Raw genomic sequence first — 18,518 nt, forward strand, 5'->3', positions numbered from 1 at the left:
AAGAATGCCGATGGGTCTGGCCAACAGCCCTGCTGTCTGGCAGAGAACCGCTGATGTTATCCTGGCAGGTCTTCTGGGGAGGCTGTGCTTCGTGTATATGGATGACGTTATCATATACAGTGACAGTTTTGATAACCATTTGCGCGATATTGAGCAGGTTTTGGTGCGACTAAGAGCAGCGGGTCTCAAGCTGAAGCCCTCTAAGTGCCAATTCATCAAAAACGAGGTGAAATACCTCGGGCACGTTGTTTCAGCTGACGGCGTGCGACCGGACCCTGAGAAACTAAGGTGTGTCTCGGATTTTCCATCCCCGACTAGCGTCCGCCAGGTCCGGCAGTTTCTCGGCCCGATTGGTTACTACCGAAGGCACATAGGGGAGTTCGCCAAGCTCGCTAAGCCGCTCACCGCCTTAACAGCCAAAAATGTCACCTTTCGCTGGGACGAAAACGCGGAGAATGCTTTTGGGGCCCTGAAAAGGAAGCTAATGAGTGCACCGCTGTTGCGCCACCCGGATTTTTGTTTGCCCTTCGTTATGGCCACAGATGCGTCAAAGTTCGCAGTTGGTGCCGTGCTATCTCAGGTTATCGAGGGCAAAGAACATCCCGTTGCTTTTGCTAGCCGACAGCTGAGCCCCACAGAGCAAAAGTACGGAGCTACGGAAAGGGAGTGCCTCGCCGTTGTCTGGGCAGTAAAGCACTTCAGATGCTACCTTTACGGCCGCAAATTCAAGCTAGTCACAGACTGCCATCCTCTGAAATGGGTGATGACTGTCAGGGACCCTAGCTCGCGACTCGCTAGATGGAATCTACACCTGCAGGAATACTGCTTTGAAGTTGAGCACAAGTCAGGAAAGACACATCTGAATGCTGATGCACTCAGCCGCACAGCTGCCGTGGCAGCTATAGATGAGTTTGTCCCCGTAGTCGACCCCGCCGAATTACGCACAGAGCAGTGCAAAGATCCTGACCTTAAGCGAATAATCGAAAGCTTAGAGGGCGCACCGTCTCACCCCGAACAGCTAGGTTATTTCATTGACAAAGACGGCACCCTGTGTCGGCGCACGAGGCCAACCAGGAAAGGGAGATTAGAGAAAACCGCTTGGGAGAGAGTTGTCATACCTCGGTCGTGGACAGAAAGGGTTCTTCGCGCGTTTCACGATGCGCCATGCGCCGGTCATTTTGGCGTAGCGAAGACACGCAGGCGTGTGGAGCGTTTGTACTTTTGGAGTGGCATGCGACAGGATGTTAGAGACTACTGTGCGAAGTGTCATTCCTGTCTCGAAAGAAAAACACCCAAGGGACGAAGACCAGCTCCAATTCAGCCGTTCTCTGAGGTTTCGGCTCCCTTCGAGCGGACAGGTATGGACATAATGGGCCCATTGCCCACGACCACTTCCGGAAACAAGTACATTTAAGTATTTGTCGATCACCTTTCAAAATACGCGGAAGCGGTAGCACTCCCAGATCAGAAGGCAGACACGGTTGCAAGAGCATTTGTCGAACAGATCGTGCTCCGACATGGACCCCCGAGGCAACTCTTGACAGATCGGGGAACGAACTTCGTGTCGCAGCTAATGAGGAGAGTTTGCGAGCTGCTTAAGATCGCTAAGAAGCAGACAACACCGTACCATCCGGCTTGCAACGGCGCGGTGGAGCGACTGAACCAAACCGTGGCCGGGTTCCTGTCGCATTTTGTTTCGCGCGACCAGCGGGACTGGGATTTGTGGCTCCCGTATGCAATGTTTGCCTACAATTCCGCAGCACACGAGAGCACGGGCGAATCGCCATTCTTTCTTCTCTACGGCCGAGACCCGGACCAGCCTAGTGAAGTGCCAGAGGGCCCCCGTCGTGTCCCATACGCTTCACTGGACGACTATAAGGTGGAGCTAGAATCGCGCTTGCAAGTGGCGAGGGACATCGCAAAGGAGGCCTTAAAGAAAGCGGCGAAGCGCAGGAAGGAGGTGCACGATCGCAGTGCTAGAGACGCGCCGTTTAATGTGGGGGACAGCGTGTACATTGAAAACTGCCAAAGGCAGATTGGGCTAGCTCGTAAGTTCCAGACGAAGTGGAGAGGACCGTGCGAGGTTGTCGAGAAGCTTTCTCCGGTAAACTTCAGAGTCCGAGACGTGAACCGGCGCTTGATAAGGATACACGCAAATCGCCTCAAGTCGGCACCGGTTCAGTATTCACGAAATGAGGAAAGGGAAAGCGCGGATTTTGATGGGGACAGAAGTGAAGCGGAGCGCGCAGATAGTTCGCAAGAAACGCCCTCTCCTGCATTTGTTCGGCAGGCGCCAGAGGTGACGGCCGGAATGCCACCGGATTTACTTCATGCATTGCTAGAAGAAGAAGCGCGCGAGGTTGCCGCGCAGATAACGCCAGGAGAGGCTCCTGCCACGAGCCCTCGCGAGTCCCAAAGCAGACAAAGGGTCACAGACTTACTTAGTATGACTCATGAAGGCCGATATCCGCTGCGAAATCGGAAAGCTAAGTCGGACTAATGGCGTAAACAGAGCGGAGTTTTGAACTGGTTAGAATTGTGTAATGCCACAGCTCATAACATTGCTATGTGCTTATGTGTTAAGTTATCGGAGTTGGTAGTTAAACCTTTCTGTCATTAAGTAACACCTTCACAGGAGAGCATGCGGAGCGCATGCAGAACCTGCCCTACTTCCTTTCGTTATCTATATTTTTGTCTGTGCCATGATCGTGCTAGAAGTGGGAGCTCCTTTGTAACTGTGGTAAATCTATTTCGTCCAGTTTGGACTAGAAAGGAGAGGATTGGGTGCTGAGTTTCATGTTTATCTGTAAAAGAAGATCAGTGCTGCCCCTGGAGACGCCAGTTATGACAGCGGAGGCATATGGTGTTGTGCAGTGGTGTTGAGTGCAGCGAAAAGTGTTTTGTCGGACGCACTGTGCGGGGCGATTCAGAAAGACAAGGGGAGCTGCGTGGACTCAAATGTTCGGAGAACATTCTTCTGGAGGGTGAGCGAGTGTGACATTCCTTGTGTGCTACGAGGATCCACGTTCGACGGCGCGGCGTAGACGGAGACCCAGATGACAGGCATCATCAATTACCCCAGCCATGCTCTTTGAGTGACGACCAGAACAACCGGACCCGCCGCCGCCCCGGGGAAACAGGCTTTATCCTCCCCAATTTCCGGGCACATTCCAGGACAAGGGAGCTGTCAGCGGGCCAGAGCGCGCCGTACCACAGCCGACGCTATGCGCTACCGCGAAGACAGCATTCTTTCCCTCCTTCCCCTTTCGACGTGGGCTATCGCCGGGAAGGCACCCACAGCTTCCCGCCGTGCCTCGTGAACAAAAGCGCATTCCCAGAAGGGCCGTGACGGACACCTGTCATGGCGGACAGGCAGTACTCGCCAAGAATGTGGAAAGACAGGCGCTAGTGAATTAGCTCCGAAAAGAGAGCCTGTGTATACTCTCACTTGAGAGAGAGTGGTGGCGTTTTTGTTGTTTATTTAGTTTGTATTGTTAACAGACTCTGGGTTCGAGGCTAAGCCCAACCCAAGGGGTGGTCCCCATCTCGCATGTTATTTTGGATTGGAGAATTGATGCTTTGGGCGGGCCACTGGAAATGACCGCCCTTAGTCCTTTGTTAATCAAGTGCTTAAAAGCACATGTAAACGGATGCAGTCCAGTCTGAGCTGGGGCTCCATGCTTAGCATGTAATGTGATGCTACTTAGGCACTAACCTGCCCGGTCGATGAGTAAAGTAGTGCAAAGTTTGTTCTTTTGTAAATTCAGTTCTGCTTTTTCCAGTTTAACTCTCTGTATATGTATGTTGTAAAATTATGCTCTGCTGTCATCATCTACAAGCTCGCCTCCTGTTCATCTTCCAAGCCGAACGACACTAGAGGAAGGGTTTGTGAACCATCCTCGAAGAAACGGACGACTATTGAAATTCTACTGCAAGCACGCTCAGGACGACATCGTTCGCCAAGAGGGCCTTCAGCGCCGAAGCCCGTCGGCGTGCAGCTTCTGCCAGCAACCGCTCGAGCCCAACTCCGGAGCCACTCCATCGCCCCCATGAAGTCGTCGGCACGTAAGCTCGGACGCCCCAGCCTCTGATGTATAATCTTAATCATGTGTAATTATTGAATATACCTGTTTGTTTAAACTGAGCCATACGGTGTCTCTTTGCCTCTCCGTCCCGTGTGGACCTGCGCATTATGGGGGTCATCACAGTGCCATGCCGAAAAAATGTAGTGTACAAAATTACTTCTTATCTCCCAGCAAGAATGTGTGTGAGGATTCGAAAACTGGTGTTTAAAACGCTGTGTTTAATGCAAAAAACTCTGCCCGAAATTTTACGCAGTTACAAAACGCACCCGCGGGCTTCAGGAGAGTGCACCAATATTACACGGGACGAACCACAAAGCGTTCTTAGAGTGAAGGTTCAACGCAGCTATAGTAAAAAAAAATGCGTGGTTGTTCTAAGTAGCTGCATGCCATTGTGCAGAAACTGTAAGTATGCACAGAGGATACCGTATGACTGGTAATGGTGTCCATGTTAACGCGTCATTTAAAACACTCAAAGAAACATCTTTGTTTTCCTCAATTTAATTTGAAGCCTCTTCGTTAATGCCGAAGTTTCTGATCGATTTTGGAGATTTGTTTCGAGGTCTGGGCATAACCTTAAAGTGCCTGTCAGCGCTCTCCCGCTCCCTCATTCATACTCTCCTAGCGATTTCACGCCTTTGGTCCGGCCCTGCGGTCGTGTATTCCGTGACAACTATTCTGCGATTCAAGGCCAGTTGATAATAAAATTTATTCTCAACTAGTTTTGCTCCTAGCCCTCAGTGTTGAGTGCTTATACAGGCTTTCAACCATGGGCCATTCCTCCCCAGGCCCTGAGTTATGTCCTCAGAAAATGGGAGGCTACTCAAACTGCCACGATTGAACTCTATCTCCTCCTATTACCCAAATCCATCGCCCTGAAGGCATCTCGCAAAAGCTATGGACAGCAACGAAAAAAATTCCGTCTCGTCGATGTTCTTTTAATTTGTGTTCACCCCTTTTATTAAGATCAAGCAGTTTCTGCAACGAGGGTCAGCTCTGTTGAACTACGTTTTGATACGCTTGAACAGCGTCTTAATGTGTTCGTGACGCTCCCGTGAGTAGTCCCTTGAAAAGAGGTTTCCACTGACATTAACTTTGATGAGATTATGAAAAGCAAGGAAAAATGCTTCAATATTAGTAGAAATAATCGTTGCAAGAATGCAGGAGTTAATAAGATGAAAAGCAGTTAATTACATGTGAAAAAAGAGCCTCATTTTATTTTAAAGAAACCGTGACATCAAGGGAGTCATTTTTGGTCGCACAGGCTACCTTCGGCTGCATACGCGGAAAAAGGTTGGCGATAAGCGGATTACGGAAAACGTATTGCCTTTCACTGCCGTAATCTAGCCCTAGAGGTGGCGGCCTCTAGGACGTTGGTGAAAACTATATTCTGAAGAATACTACGGATGTTGGAGCTGGAAGCTAATGAATCATGCAGCGAGACACAGGACAAAGCCAGTAAGCAGGTACTAACTCGTATGTTACCCCCCAGAGAGGAGTACAGTGGGAAAACATCGGGAGGGGAGCTTTCATAAAACCAGCAATTTTCAAAAGGGCTGCATTCCAAGGACATTTCAAGTCAGCATGTTGGCAATAAGAGAGGTGTTTTTCAGAAGCATGCAAGGGTGCACTTCTCGTTCATGATTTTTGTTTCTCATTCTAAAGGCCTTCTTTCTCTTTTCCTTCTTGCTAAACACTTTTCCACGTAGCGCCATATTGCTGGCTTGACTGCTTTTTGTAGCTGGCGCTAAAATTGATCACGCCTGCGCTTTAACTTCTGGCGCTCTATCTTCCTCCGTTCATCCCTCTGCACCTGCAGCCGGAACAATGAACAACCTACTCACCACGGAACGGCGACGAAGACGTTTTTCTCTCCCTGCCTAGCCTCTCCTGCAGACAGCGCGCGACCCATCTAGAGTTTTCCTTCTCAAGAATAAAGTGAGTGTGTCCTTTGCGTTCGGGACTGTTTCGTTAGGAAACAAGCTTTCCGAAAGAGATGACTTACTGGTATCCGCAAGTGGTCACTTGACAACTTGCAGAATAGTAGCACCCTCTGGAATATAGCACATGTTTTTTTCAAACGATAACCGTTGTTCACATTTCCTCATTCTTGTTCGAAAAGGAAGAAAAAGACGCTTTTTATCTGCATGAGAGGGAAGTTGTTGAAAGGACACAATGAATAGCCAAAAGTTCCAGTGAATCCAAAATTTCTACTCACTATAAGGCGCCAAGTTCTCCAGTACCAGCACTGGTCTCTAGCTTATCCGCAGTAAATACTCGATCTGTCTCCGTCTGTGTGCAGAGCATGGCTGCGAACACGAGGAACAGATCGAAGCAGGTACAATGGTGCACCGTAGTACCCTCCGGCAACTGCCCTTTAATCCTGTTTCACATGAAACGAACCGCTCGCTAATCTCACGGCCGTGGCGCATGCACCCTCTCGCGGAGGAAGCTACAGCGGCTGGAGCGGCGAGGTTCGGGCAAGCTGGAAATTTTCGCGACGGCGACGCGGCAGCACCGCATATCAACCAATGCCAGCCCAGTGTTGCCACGTGACTAGTAGAAGCCTAGTGCAAGAAAGCATTGGCATAGACGAGTGTTTGTGTCCGTATGCTTTTGTTTAAAAAAAATATATAAAGTTGTGTTGAATGCTTAAAACGCAAGATTTATATTTATTTAAATAAACGGTGGAAGTAAACGACAAAATGGTGCTACTTATATAGTATGTTTTTTTGTTTGCAGGCCACCAAAATGGGTTGCAAGCGCATATCTTTTGCCAGCAACATTGGGTTTCACAGCGGTGCAAAACCCGCAGCGGCGACTCCTTTGAAACGAAAGCTCGCGAAACGCATCGCAGCCCCGCGCCTTTGCTCGCTCTATTCGCCGAATCGCTTGCATGTGAACCGCCCTTTACACTCGATCTCGAAAGTTGGTGGTAACCTGTGGGGCTTCAGGTTCACTGAGAATAAAGGGCGTCACTCTCTCTTCTTTTATAGGAAGAATAAAAGTTAAGGCAATTGACTCACCTTCCCTCTGTTGGCAGAGTAGAAGATTTAAAGGCTATCTGTGAAGGAGAATTATCGGTTACAACCTTCAAAATTCTAGAAAAACTGAACTACAGAAAGTTGCTTTCCGTCAAACACCCTCGTTCACAGACTGGTTTTCTCTTAATTCCCTACACACAACCGAGGTTAGCGTGATCAGTCAGTAGCCCTCCATTGTAATCTTTTCAGAAATGGAGAGGGGTATGCACCTTAATCTGTGTAAACCTGAACTCTAGACGATTCGCAGCAGTTTTGGAAAACAGGAAAACGCCGCCGCGACGAGAGGCGGAACCGGTCTGGCCGAGCCGGCAGAGGCTGACGCGCTTGGAGCGAAATCGAAACACGCTCCAAGTTGCCGCTGGTTTGGTCGGGGTGCGCTGAACCCGCCGATACCGTCGGCGGTCAAGCGACGTTGGAGAGTAAAGGATCTCTCTGTGGCCAACGTGACGTCGCAGTGTCACGCGCCCGCGTTAAGGTGCACTCACACTAGCGGAAACTTCCCGCAGCGGCCCAGCGTCAACATCGACGCTGCGTCGCAGCTCCTCGAAATGACACTCACACGGCGCGCGTTTTCTCGCTACGGTTGTCTTGGAAGGTAGAGGGAGGAGGCGTTGAGGGAGGACCCGAACGAGCAGAAAGAGGAGGGGATAGTCGCGTGACACCAGAGAAGACTGGAAAGCGCGCCCTTTTCTCGCGTCGTCGTCTTGACCGTCTGCTAGCTCTCTTCCCGTCGCCCTTTTTGTCACGAGGATGGCTGGTTCGAACGATGAGCTGTTGGCTACGGTAAACGTGCTTATACTTCACTATACTATTCTGCACTGTATCAAGTCGCATGTTCATGCCAGCAAAGCAGCCGCCGAGTGCCCGGCCGGCCAGACGCGCGCAGTCTCCGCCTCCGCCGACGGGGTCACTGAACTGGGACCGACGTCACGGTTCACGGTCGGCGCCCATTGGGTGTTCTCGTCAGCGGCACGGGAAAAATAGCTACCGGATTCATCGCGCTGCGGGACGGCACCGCAGGCTGCCTGCGGGAGAAAAGCCGGCTTGTGCGGGAAGCGGCGCGCGGAAAACGTTCTGCGTTGCGCGTTTTCCGCCTAATGTGCGCGCGCCTTTACGTTGGAGTAAAAACGCGTCCCGCGTACTACCGCGAGGCTCCAGCTTTACATCGCTGAGAGTGCTCACCGCTTAAGAACAAGTTGCTTCAAGGACGCGTTCATGCAACTGCCCTCATCCGATATGCTATACAAACAACGTTGGTCACGGTACCATCTTAAAGCTGTAAATAAAATAATGTGCCACCTCGTATTTGAGAAATGAAGAAATACAGAAAAGAAACCTTGATCCGTGCACGTTTAAAAAACGAAGGTTGCGCAAATCAATCCTGAGCTCACACACATGTATATCTTCTGGCCGCGGCTTTGAGCATTGCAACATAAAAAAAGATTCATCGTCATTGTTTCAGTTTTGTTGCTAAAGGGAAAGTTACAGCTAGAGTGGTAAGTTATAATGAGCAACTCTGGAAGGATATAAACAGCAAAGCTACTATTAAAAGCTTTTCCTCTTATAAGGCATCTTGCTTAAACTTCCACATTGAAAAAAGATGTCTTTTTGATCAACTATAACTGCCGCGGTTCAGAGTTTACTTCTTATGAAAAAAGAAAACGGCGTTTTTAAGTATAAAGAACCCGCTGGCATGGAGATATTGCGCAAGTGCGAGCAATGCCGTAGTATTGCTTTGGCCTCCAACATTTCAGTCACAAAACCCAAAGTGCCCTCTAGGAGAAATTCCAGGAAACATTTTTCCGTAATATTTGGTATAAAAAAGAAACACAGTTCTCAACACTTACAAAAAGTGATAAAAAAGGTGCAAATTTCACGAAACAGACCAAACGTCCAGCAGCAGGTATTTCAAGGGTGCAAATTTATTCCATCCCTGATGAGAAGGGGTAAAATTTGAAGTTACCCCTTTCTTACTAATTTCTTACACCTTTTTTTAGAGTGCACTGCAGAAATCGAAATAAATTTTGCGGAAACGGAATATTTTCTAGTGGAAGCAGTTCCTAAACAGTTTTTGGCTCTTATTATTTCAGAAACAAACAAATCGCGAACATTGCTGAATTTTGGCAGTCCACCTACATGATAAGAGAACTTTTGCCAATAACAGGAGTCCCGTCTACAGGAACAGGCAATATTAGTTTCATGAGCCTCAACGTGCACGTGAAGGATAAAATAACAAATCCCGTGTTTAGCCCACAAAGAGCAGGAAAAGTGCCGGCAACAGATATGGTGGGCCAATCAACAAACGTTACACACCTTGATATCGATCGGAAATGAGAGCAAATAAGGCGGGCTCAGAGAGAAGCTAATTGACATTAGGAATCAGGAGCTTCGGCATAGTCAGCTTAATGATATTTAGGTCAGTATCTAAGGGTAGAAGAGGGCAGAAAAAATATACGATAAAACAGGCTTCGAATGTCACGACGTACCCAATTTAGGCAAGGCTTAATTTGGTGGCCTGCACCTCTGTTTCGGAGTGTACTGTAATCATTTGCGGTCTTACGTGAGACTACTCCTTGTAGGCATAGCGACATGAATAGTTCCCTTTATTTGCGAAGACAAGCTACGGAAACGGAGTCATTCGCTTGTAAAAGCTATTTATTTGGAGGCATTTTCGGTTCGTATGATACTATGTAAATGAAGTGATTACATCAGCGAAGGATAATTTGTGAACAGTCTTAAACATGAAAGAAAATTGTAATCCTAAAACGGTATACAGCTCCCTCCGCGTAATACTTTGAATACGTTCACTCAAGAAAAGACTGATCATTCAAGTCTAAACAGGCATCAGCATCTCGTAAATGCGCTGTTGATCATTGCAACAGAATTTAGAGCCTGGAGCCTTTATCAAATAAAGTGTACAGCCCAGAGCGTTGACCTCTAGGTCATGCTGTGCGGCTTGTATCGTCAGTGTTACAAATCTCTCGACAATGAGATAGACTCTCATCCTCGCCTGTCGAAAGCTTAAGATTTGGTTCAGTGCTACAAATCCCTGGTGTTTAGCGCTCGTAGAAGTGACTGCCTCTGATCGACTGATGCGTTCAAAGAGTTAAATCCATTTCTCCAATGAAATCTAATATGGGGCAATTTGGTACAGCCTACAATTTTATGTGGCAGTAATTTTCGCTTCACATTTCTTATTCTCTCTTGAAGGACTTTAGGCCACTCTCATCATTTCCTCCATTCGCGATTTGATCAGTGATGAGCTCAAACTCCAACCTTGCCAGGTATGCCATCGCGGGTCATGTCAGTTCTTCTGTAATAGCTGTGTTCCAGGCATTTACCTACTGCTAACGGCCCCTGCCTGCTTCAGCATGCATATGAACAGACTTAATTACCTACATTCTCAGTACACCGAGAGCACCGGAACGTCTTCTTCAAAAAATGTTTTCGTTCTGCGAAAGTTTCTAAGGTATTAAATTCCAACGACCATAAAACTCGATTTCAAAACACCATCTCGAGAGACCCTTCTCATGTTCTAACCGTATTTTTCGACTCGTTACTGACATTTGCGATGCTTTAGGGTGCCACTGAGGCAAATTGAACGTAATTCTCGAGGCGTGGCTAGCAGCGCGAATTTTTCATTATAAAGGAGGCCACTTCTTCGTAGTAGATCCTTTGGCCAGAGTATGAATAAAGCTGCGCAAAAAAAAATTAGCCTTAATAAAGCTAGCCTAAAAGCCAATGAAGCACACACGACTCAAGAAAGCAAAAAAAAAGATTGAAATGAAGGGCAGGCGAGGAGGACCGTGCGAAAGTGTCCATCCTATACCGCACATGCCCGATCGTCTTGCCTGAGTACTACTCCGGGTCAGATATTGCAGGGCAAGGTGTTCCGCGGACCCTCCAAAAGGCTTGTGACGTCGGAAACCGCCCATGCGTTTAATGTATATCGTAGCCAATGGCGTAGATAGACGCATCGCTACAGTGTGCTCAATTTGCTGTCTATGAACGCGAGCTCTGCGGATTTATAATCATCTAGACGGCGTGCAAAAGGCTTGCGATATTGAATTTGGCGCAGATGCCTCGCGTATTCAATGACTTCGCTGCGACGACTTGTGGATTGCAGAGATAATACCCTCCTTTGGGTGTGTTATCTGTGACTGCACTGCTTTTGTGATGTCATCGACAGAGAGCCATCGGCGCGCGCTGAGAAGGGCACCGACATGGGCGTGCTGCGAAGCAGGCCAGTTGATAATAAAATTTATTCTCAACTAGTTTTGCTCCTAGCCCTCAGTGTTGAGTGCTTATACTGGCTTTCAACCATGGGCCATTCCTCCCCAGGCCCTGAGTTATGTCCTCAGAAAATGGGAGGCTACTCAAACTGCCACGATTGAACTCTATCTCCTCCTCTTACCCAAATCCATCGCCCTGAAGGCATCTCGCAAAAGCTATGGACAGCAACGAAAAAAATTCCGTCTCGTCGATGTTCTTTTAATTTGTGTTCACCCCTTTTATTAAGATCAAGCAGTTTCTGCAACGAGGGTCAGATCTGTTGAACTACGTTTTGATACGCTTGAACAGCGTCTAAATGTGTTCGTGACGCTCCGGTGAGTAGTCCCTTGAAAAGAGGTTTCCACTGACATAAACTTTGACGAGAATATGAAAAGCAAGGAAAAATGCTTCAATATTAGTAGAAATAATCGTTGCAAGAATGCAGGAGTTAATAAAATGAAAAGCAGTTAATTACATGTGAAAAAAGAGCCTCATTTTATTTTTTCTAAGAAACCGTGACATCAAGGGAGTGATTTTTGGTCGCACAGGCTACCTTCCTCTGCATACGCGGAAAAAGGTTGGCGATAAGCGGATTACGGAAAACGTATTGCCTTTCACTGCCGTAATCTAGCCCTAGAGGTGGCGGCCTCTAGGACGTTGGTGAAAACTATATTCTGAAGAATACTACAGATGTTGGAGCTGGAAGCTAATGAATCATGCAGCGAGACACAGGACAAAGCCAGTAAGCAGGTACTAACTCGTATGTTACCCCCCAGAGAGGAGTACAGTGGGAAAACTTCGGTAGGTGAGCTTTCATAAAACCAGCAAATTTCAAAAGGGCTGCATTCCAAGGACATTTCAAGTCAGCATGTTGGCAATAAGAGAGGTGTTTTTCAGAAGCATGCAAGGGTGCACTTCTCGTTCATGATTTTTGTTTCTCATTCTAAAGGCCTTCTTTCTCTTTTCCTTCTTGCTAAACACTTTTCCACGTAGCGCCATATTGCTGGCTTGACTGCTTTTTGTAGCTGGCGCTAAAATTGACCACGCCTGCGCTTTAACTTCTGGCGCTCTATCTTCCTCCGTTCATCCCTCTGCACCTGCAGCCGGAACAATGAACAACCTACTCACCACGGAACGGCGACGAAGACGTTTTTCTCTCCCTGCCTAGCCTCTCCTGCAGACAGCGCGCGACCCATCTAGAGTTTTCCTTCTCAAGAATAAAGTGAGTGTGTCCTTTGCGTTCGGGACTGTTTCGTTAGGAAACAAGCTTTCCGAAAGAGATGACTTACTGGTATCCGCAAGTGGTCACTTGACAACTTGCAGAATAGTAGCACCCTCTGGAATATAGCACATGTTTTTTTCAAACGATAACCGTTGTTCACATTTCCTCATTCTTCTTCGAAAAGGAAGAAAAAGACGCTTTTTATCTGCATGAGAGGGAAGTTGTTGAAAGGACACAATGAATAGCCAAAAGTTCCAGTGAATCCAAAATTTCTACTCACTATAAGGAGCCAAGTTCTCCAGTACCAGCACTCGTCTCTAGCTTATCCGCAGTAAATACTCGCTCTGTCTCCGTCTGTGTGCAGAGCATGGCTGCGAACACGAGGAACAGATCGAAGCAGGTACAATGGTGCACCGTAGTACCCTCCGGCAACTGCCCTTTAATCCTGTTTCACATGAAACGAACCGCTCGCTAATCCCACGGCCGTGGCGCATGCACCCTCTCGCGGAGGAAGCTACAGCGGCTGGAGCGGCGAGGTTCGGGCAAGCTGGAAATTTTCGCGACGGCGACGCGGCAGCACCGCATATCAACCAATGCCAGCCCGGTGTTGCCACGTGACTAGTAGAAGCCTAGTGCAAGAAAGCATTGGCATAGACGAGTGTTTGTGTCTGTATGCTTTTGTTTAAAAAAAATTATATAAAGTTGTGTTGAATGCTTAAAACGCAAGATTTATATTTATTTAAATAAACGGTGGGAGTAAACGACAAAATGGTGCTACTTATATAGTATGTTTTTTTGTTTGCAGGCCGCCAAAATGGGTTGCAAGCGCATATCTTTTGCCAGCAACATTGGTTTTCACAGCGGTGCAAAACCCGCAGCGGCGACTCCTGTGAAACGAAAGCTCGCGAAACGCATCGCAGCCCCGCGCCTTTGTTCGCTCTATTCGCCGAATCGCTTGCATGTGAACCGCCCTTTACACTCGATCTCGAAAGTTGGTGGTAACCTGTGGGGCTTCAGGTTCACTGAGAATAAAGGGCGTCACTCTCTCTTCTTTTATAGGAAGAATAAAAGTTAAGGCAATTGACTCACCTTCCCTCTGTTGGCAGAGTAGAAGATTTAAAGGCTATCTGTGAAGGAGAATTGTCGGTTTCAACCTTCAAAATTCTAGAAAAACTGAACTACAGAAAGTTGCTTTCCGTCAAACACCCTCGTTCACAGACTGGTTTTCTCTTCATTCCCTACACACAACCGAGGTTAGCGTGATCAGTCAGTCGCCCTCCATTGTAATCTTTTCAGAAATGGAGAGGGGTATGCACCTTAATCTGTGTAAACCTGAACTCTAGACGATTCCCAGCAGTTTTGGAAAGCGGGAAAACGTCGCCGCGACGAGAGGCGGAACCGGTCTGGTCGGGCCGGCAAAGGCTGACGCGCTCGGAGCGAAATCGAAACACGCTCCAAATTGCCGCTGGTTTGGTCGGGGTGCGACGAACCCGCCGATCCCGTCGGCGGTCAAGCGGCGTTTGAATGTAGAGGGTCTCTCTGTGGCCAACGTGACGTCGCCATGCCGCGCGCGCGCGTTAAGGCGCAATCACACTAGCGGAAACTTCCCGCAGCGGCCCAGCGTCAACATCGACGCTGCGTCGCAGCTCCTCGAAATGACGCTCACACGGCGCGCGTTTTCTCGCTACGGTTGTCTTGGAAGGTAGAGGGAGGAGGCGTTGAGGGAGGACCCGAACGAGCAGAAAGTGGAGGGGATAGTCGCGTGACTCCAGAGAAGACTGGAAAGCGCGCCCTTTTCTCGCGTCGTCGTCTTGACCGTCTGCTAGCTCTCTTCCCGTCGCCCTTTTTGTCACGAGGATGGCTGGTTCGAACGATGAGCTGTTGGCTACGGTAAACGTACTTATACTTCACTATACTATTCTGCACTGTATCAAGTCGCATGTTCATGCCAGCAAAGCAGCCGCCGAGTGCCCGGCCCGCCAGACGCGCGCAGTCTCCGCCTCCGCCGACGGGGTCACTGAACTGGGACCGACGTCACGGTTCACGGTCGGCGCCCATTGGGTGTTCTCGTCAGCGGCACGGGAAAAATAGCTACCGGATTCATCGCGCTGCGGGACGGCACAGCAGGCTGCCTGCGGGAGAAAAACCGGCTTGTGCGGGAAGTGGCGCGCGGAAAACGTTCTGCGTTGCGCGTTTTCCGCCTAATGTGCGCGCGCCTTTACGTTGGAGTAAAAACGCGTCCCGCGTACTACCGCGAGGCTCCAGCTTTACATCGCTGAGAGTGCTCACCGCTTAAGAACAAGTTGCTTCAAGGACGCGTTCATGCAACTGCCCTCATCCGACATGCTATACAAACAACGTTGGTCACGGTACCATCTTAAAGCTGTAAATAAAATAATGTGCCACCTCGTATTTGAGAAATGAAGAAATACAGAAAAGAAACCTTGATCCGTGCAAGTTTAAAAAACGAAGGTTGCGGAAATCAATCCTGAGCTCACACACATGTATATCTTCTGGCCGCGGCTTTGAGCATTGCAACATAAAAAAAGATTCATCGTCATTGTTTCAGTTTTGTTGCTAAAGGGAAAGTTACAGCTAGAGTGCTAAGTTATAATGAGCAACTATGGAAGGATATAAACAGCAAAGCTACTATTAAAAGCTTTTCCTCTGATAAGGCATCTTGCTTTAACTTCCACATTGAAAAAAGATGTCTTTTTGATCAACTATAACTGCCGCGGTTCAGAGTTTACTTCTTATGAAAAAAGAAAACGGCGTTTTTAAGTATAAAGAACCCGCTGGCATGGAGATATTGCGCAAGTGCGAGCAATGCCGTAGTATTGCTTTGGCCTCCAACATTTCAGTCACAAAACCCAAAGTGCCCTCTAGGAGAAATTCCAGGAAACATTTTTCCGTAATATTTGGTATAAAAAAGAAACACAGTTCTCAACACTTACAAAAAGTGATAAAAAAGGTGCTAATTTCACGAAACAGACCAAACGTCCAGCAGCATTTATTTCAAGGGTGCAAATTTATTCCATCCCTGATGAGAAGGGGTAAAATTTGAAGTTACCCCTTTCTTACAAATTTCTTACACCTTTTTTTAGAGTGCACTGCAGAAATCGAAATAAATTTTGCGGAAACGGAATATTTTCTAGTGGAAGCAGTGCCTAAACAGTTTTTGGCTCTTATTATTTCAGAAACAAACAAATCGCGAACATTGCTGAATTTTGGCACTCCACCTACATGATAAGAGAACTTTTGCCAATAACAGGAGTCCCGTCTACAGAAACAGGCAATATTAGTTTCATCAGCCTCAACGTGCACGTGAAGGATAAAATAACAAATCCCGTGTTTAGCCCACGGAGAGCAGGAAAAGTGCCGGCAACAGATATGGTGGGCCAGTCAACAAACGTTACACACCTTGATATCGATCGGAAATGAGAGCAAATAAGGCGGGCTCAGAGAGAAGCTAATTGACATTAGAAATCAGGAGCTTCGGCATAGTTAGCTTAATGATATTTAGGTCAGTATCTAAGGGTAGAAGAGGGCAGAAAAAAATATACGATAAAACAGGCTTCGAATGTCACGACGTACCCAATTTAGGCAAGGCTTAATTTGGTGGCCTGCACCTCTGTTTCGGAGTGTACTGTAATCATTTGCGGTCTTACGTGAGACTACTCCTTGTAGGCATAGCGACATGAATAGTTCCCTTTATTTGCGAAGACAAGCTACGGAAACGGAGTCATTCGCTTTTAAAAGCTATTTATTTGGAGGCATTTTCGGTTCGTATGATACTATGTAAATGAAGTGATTACATCAGCGAAGGATAATCTGTGAACCGTCTTAAACATGAAAGAAAATTGTAATCCTAAAACGGTATACAGCTCCCTCCGCGTAATACTTTGAATACGTTCACTCAAGAAAAGACTGATCATTCAAGTCTAAACAGGCATCAGCATCTCGTAAATGCGCTGTTGATCATTGCAACAGAATTTAGAGCCTGGAGCCTTTATCAAATAAAGTGTACAGCCCAGAGCGTTGACCTCTAGGTCATGCTGTGCGGCTTGTATCGTCAGTGTTACAAATCTCTCAAAAATGAGATAGACTCTCATCCTCGCCTGTCGAAAGCTTAAGATTTGGTTCAGTGCTACAAATCCCTGGTGTTTAGCGCTCGTAGAAGTGACTGCCTCTGATCGACTGATGCGTTCAAAGATTTAAATCCGTTTCTCCAATGAAATCTCATATGGGGCAATTTGGTAAAGCCTACAAATTTATGTGGCAGTAATTTTCGCTTCGCATTTCTTATTCTCTCTTGAAGGACTTTAGGCCACTCTCACCATTTCCTCCATTCGCGATTTGATCAGTGATGAGCTCAAACTCCAACCTTGCCAGGTATGCCATCGCGGGTCATGTCAGTTCTTCTGTAATAGCTGTGTTCCAGGCATTTACCTACTGCTAACGGCCCCTGCCTACTTCAGCATGCATATGAACAGACTTATTTACCTACATTCTCAGTACACCGAGAGCACCGAAACGTTTTCTTCAAAAAATGTTTTCGTTCTGCGAAATTTTCTAAGGTATTAAATTCCAACGACCATAAAACTCGATTTCAAAACACCATCTCGAGAGACCCTTCTCATGTTCTAACCGTATTTTTCGACTCGTTACTGACATTTGCGATGCTTTAGGGTGCCACTGAGGCAAATTGAACGTAATTCTCGAAGCGTGGCTAGCAGCGCGAATTTTTCATTACAAAGGAGGCCACTTCTTCGTAGTAGATCCTTTGGCCAGAGTATGAATAAAGCTGCGCAAAAAAAAAATCAACCTAAAGCTAGCCTAAAAGCCAATGAAGCACACACGACTCAAGAAAGCAAAAAAAAGATTGAAATGAAGGGCAGGCGAGGAGGACCATGCGAAAGTGTCCATCCTATACCGCACATGCCCGATCGTCTTGCCTGAGTACTACTCCGGGTCAGATATTGCAGGGCAAGGTGTTCCGCGTACCCTCCAAAAGGCTTGTGACGTCGGAAACCGCACATGCGTTTAATGTATATCGTAGCCAATGGCGTAGATAGACGCATCGCTACAGTGTGCTCAATTTGCTGTCTATGAACGCGAGCTCTGCGGATTTGTAATCATCTAGACGGCGTGCAAAAGGCTTGCGATATTGAATTTGGCGCAGATGCCTCGCGTATTCAATGACTTCGCTGCGACGACTTGTGGATTGCAGAGATAATACCCTCCTTTGAGTGTGTTATCTGTGACTGCACTGCTTTAGTGATGTCATCGACAGAGAGCCATCGGCGCGCGCTGACGAGGGCACCGACATGGGCGTGCTGCGAAGCAGTCTTTTTATTTGCTGCTGAAGCCCTCATGGTAAGGGGTAACGTCGCGCAGCATTGTCCAAACTGCGCAGGATCCTTTGTAGCGCGATATACCGGCCCAACTCGACCACTAGAGCAGCGGAAAGCGTGTAGATGAATTTGAGACAGGAGCTGTCAGCAGCCAGGCGGCACATGTGAAATAGCACTGATCTACTTCTACACTTGAAAGAAGGCTCGTGACAATTTCACGTTTGACTTCTCTGCATACCTTTTCTTGTTTTAAAACTGCTTTCTTAGAACTGATTCCGAAGGCTGTGTGGAAAAGTAGCTTTTTGGCGTTATCGAATGTCACTGCCAGTGGCTAGTGCCAGTGCCAGGCGGCGCTACAGTGTGTTTAATTTGCTGTCTGTAGTGACGAAATTTTAGCATTGTACGATTTTAAATTTCAACAAAAGGGTGTGGCATTCTCTTGTGTTTCGACTATTAAATTGGCAATTTGGCGTGTACTATCAAAAAAATTTTGCAAAATCTAATATTGCTTAGGCAATTGAGCTCATTTTTAGCAGTTATCAGC

This window comes from Amblyomma americanum, chromosome 1, assembly GCF_052857255.1.
Source record: "Amblyomma americanum isolate KBUSLIRL-KWMA chromosome 1, ASM5285725v1, whole genome shotgun sequence".
Lineage (NCBI taxonomy): Eukaryota > Metazoa > Arthropoda > Arachnida > Ixodida > Ixodidae > Amblyomma > Amblyomma americanum.